General features: G+C 26.7%; 1 long non-coding RNA gene across 1 annotated transcript; it reads left to right on the top strand.

Moving 5' to 3' along the window:
* The first annotated feature begins 1658 nt into the window (after nucleotides 1-1658).
* LOC139808632 (uncharacterized) lies at nucleotides 1659-4060 on the top strand. The gene is made up of 4 exons (XR_011730913.1): nucleotides 1659-1734; nucleotides 2213-2299; nucleotides 2514-2620; nucleotides 3741-4060. It is a non-coding gene; the product is annotated as an uncharacterized lncRNA (long non-coding RNA).

A 4060-nucleotide genomic window follows, 5' to 3' on the forward strand; every position in this document is an offset into this window, starting at 1 on the left:
ATACACCATTACCAATTTATATTTCTTAAGTGTATGACTGATTGTGACATTGTATTTGCGAGCATATACTTTCACGTGTTTATGTTATAAGAGTTTATGGTCATGGTAATAACAACTTATAATTTTCTTTATCTTTATTTTCTGTTTGCATGCTGTATTTATAATAAATAGATTTTATAGTTACATACAGTGTTATAAGTATTAAATATTAAAGTTTTAACTGTAAATATATTAAGTTACTTTCTTTTCCACTCTTTCTTTGGTTCGTACTGAGGTGGATCGAGTAACTGAAGTACGGACTAATGATTGAGTTGGACACAAGAAATTAATAAATATATTTTTGGTATAGAAATATTAGGAGTCAAGACATTTTGTTTTACACAAATTGCATATTTTTATTATTGTATACTTTTAACTTTATTTAGTATGACATTCTTTTATTTTCATGTATTAATATTTGTCAATAAAATTTCTATTTTATATATGTATGCTTGGAACTTACTTTGTTAACTTACATTAATATATTAATATGTACGTTTTCTATCTGGCCGCATTAGTCCCGATGAGACTAGCTGCCATTATAAAGGGAGAAGAAGATTTACTATGTGTTTGGTTGGTGTAAGCTATCTATGATTCTCTTTTACATTTTTTTTACATCTTATGCACTTTTTATTATTTTTTATTTTGTTTTACTATTCTTTAAGTTGCATGATATTTACATATATATTATTGCATTATTTATATAATTAAGTCTTTGTATGTTTTGTTTATTTTTTATTATTTCATAATTTTTATATATTTTTTTTTTTTTACAGAATATTGCCAACACGAGTCATCAACTTATTTACATACTTTTTATCCGCTTTTTAAACGGGCATGTAACAGATTTAACTTTTATTAGTTCTTTCATTTCGTTTACTTTGTTATTGCAATTATCATTGCAGAAATCATGTAACTTGACAGTTTATACATTTCCCAGATAGCACAGCTGATCTTTATGAATTCAAAAAGATCTGAATCTGATCTTTATGAATTCATAAAGATCAACTGTGCTATCTGGGTTGTCACATATACATATATCTATATACATATAAATAGTTGTCATTGTGAATAAAAAGAATTAGATAAAATTAAGTTACAAGTTGTATTATATAATTTTCTTAATATTTCCTTGATATTTCCTTTTGTGACCGTTTAAATATTGATAGCATAAATAATTTATTGATTTGTGTTATACAACTATCTGTATTTTGTATGTACCTAACCTATATATATATATATATATATATATATATATATATATATATATATATATAAAATGAAAAAATATATAGTGCCAATAAATAAATATATAGCGCGCGTCTGGTTGTACATCATATTTTATTTCTATCTTAAATGTAACCCTTGTTGTTTATGCATGCGTTTCTGCGCGTTATAACGCACGTCAAACATGCGTCTCCATACATTATCCCAATCAAAACACGCGCGTCTGACACGCAACGATAAATTAGAAAGAGAGAGAGACTTATAACAGTGAGAGGAAGTGAGACAGATTATCGGTGCTCTGATTGGTTACATACCTCGCACGCGCATGTGCAGTTCATTTTCATCCACGTTAACATCAAAAGTGCCGACAGAGAGTTGCGCTACTGATATACTGTGCTCTTACATGGCTCCGTGGGACCACGCAATTACGAGTACGACACCGCACAGAAACAATCGTGTTAATTTCAGGTAATTTTTCTTTATTTAATAAATATTGTTCACACAAATATTTTTAAAAGTATTTTTGTATAATTATTACTAATATGTACATTGTACATATATATTTGGCGATTTGTCTTTAAATCCAAAAATAGAGATTACGTGGCATAATGGTCTGCAAAAACCACGTTAATAACTTGGTTTAACATAAAAATCATTTCAATGACCATCTTAAAATACATATATTTGTCTTTATAACCTTATTGAACGAGTCTCTAAAGAAATTATTTATTAACGGCTTCATACTTAAATCTTGATGCTAACTTAACCTCAAAATTTTTAACAGTTTAATCCAACTGGAGCCCTTAGTTGGAGATACGTGATAGAAATATGCCAATCCCAAATTTCCTAAAAAGCAGTTTAATCATTAATTAAATGATTTAACCATAATTATTTAACCATTTACATGATTTTATAATAATTATTGTTCTTATGCTATATGTTACAGTATTGCTTTCTATCAGTGGATGTTCATGCAGTCCAGAGCAGCACCAAGTAGTTTGATAGAAGAGCAAAAGATTTATTTATTAGATATGTAAGTAAGAAAAAGTTAAATTTGATATAAACCATACTTTCCAATATTAATCGTCAATACTGAAAATCCAAAGTATACGTGTAACATCAACTACAGATTTTCAGTATACATAGATAGTGAATATCACAATACAGATTCATACTTAACCTACTTTTATGTTTAAAATATATAATTAGATGTAAATAATAATTACTGTTTTTGTATTATGTTGCAGTGTTACGACGTTGCTTTCCATCAGAGGAAGTTCACGCAGAGCAGCACCAAGCAGTTTGATTTCTATCAAACTCTTCTGAGCGACAGCTTCATTTATTAGATACATAAGTAAGAAAAATTTAAACTTGGTATAAACTGCGTTCCAATATTTTAATATCCAGTACTGAAAATCTAAAGTGTATGTATAACATTAACCATAGATTTTCAGTATAGACAGTAAATATCGGAACACGTCATACTTAACCCCGTACTCTTATGTTTTAATATGTAATTATGTATGAAATAAACAGGGTGATTTTTATTTCGTGTGCCAATCATATCCGCTATAATTATCTCAGAAAGTATTGATTTATTGGAAAAATGTTTCAGATAAAAGTTGGAGAGTTCAAGGAGGACCAATAGACAATTTTATTAGATTTTGAGTCCGGGATCTGTGTTAAGCCTAATAGGATCCAAGTCAAATTATTTAAATAGAAACCCCCTTTTTATGGTATCATTTTTTTCTACTAATTAATATGAACAACTTTTGTCTGAAACATTTTTTTATTTGCCTTATACTTTTTGAGATATTCAAGGAAAACTTGGTATTTTTTTCAATATTTAGCTTACAATAGATGTTTGTCAATAAATGTTCGTCGGAGTGAAAAGTGGTACAAGACTTTTTGACTTGATTTGGTTTCAAGAATATACTGTTGCAATAGTATTCTAATTTCTTTAAATAATTGTGTACACATGAAAGTTTCAAAAAAATGTATACACAAATATTTAAAGAAATTAGGGTATTATTGCAATAGCATATTCTTGAGACCATATCAAGTCAAAATCTTGTATCATTTTCCCCTCCGATAAGCATTTATCAAGATATAAGCTAAATATTAAAAAAATTACCAAATTTTTCTTGAATATCTCAAAAAGTATAAGGCAAATAAAAAATGTTTCAGACAAAAGTTGTTTATATTAATTAGTAGAAAAAGATGATGTAATAAAAAAAAGTTTTTATTTAAAAAATTTGACTTGGACCCTACTGGGTTCAACATGGGTTCCAGACTCAAAATCTAATAAGATCATCCATTATTCCTCTATAAACCCTCCAACTTTTATCTGAAACATTTTTCCAATAAACCAATACTTTCCGAGATAATTAGTGAGGATAATTGGCATACAAAATAAAATTCACCTTGTATAATTAAATATAAATAATAATTACAGTTTTTGTATTATGTTATAGTGTTACGTCATTCTTTATCAGTGAAAATTCATACAGTGCAGAGCATGGAGCAGTTTTGAAGAAGAAAGAGATAGAAAGATAATATCAATATTATTTTCTTAATATTGTATGTAATACTATTATTAAAAATAACAATTTGATAAAATTTAATAATATTCATTAAAATGTTTTAATTTTTAGCAATATTAAATAAATATTATCTAATATTACACAAATAATATTATTGCGTTTACAATATCAATATTATTTTAAAATTGTATGTAACAATACTATTAAAAATAATTTAATAAAATTTAATAAAAATTATTAAAATGGTTTTT

This window comes from Temnothorax longispinosus, chromosome 2 (assembly GCF_030848805.1).
Source record: "Temnothorax longispinosus isolate EJ_2023e chromosome 2, Tlon_JGU_v1, whole genome shotgun sequence".
Lineage (NCBI taxonomy): Eukaryota > Metazoa > Arthropoda > Insecta > Hymenoptera > Formicidae > Temnothorax > Temnothorax longispinosus.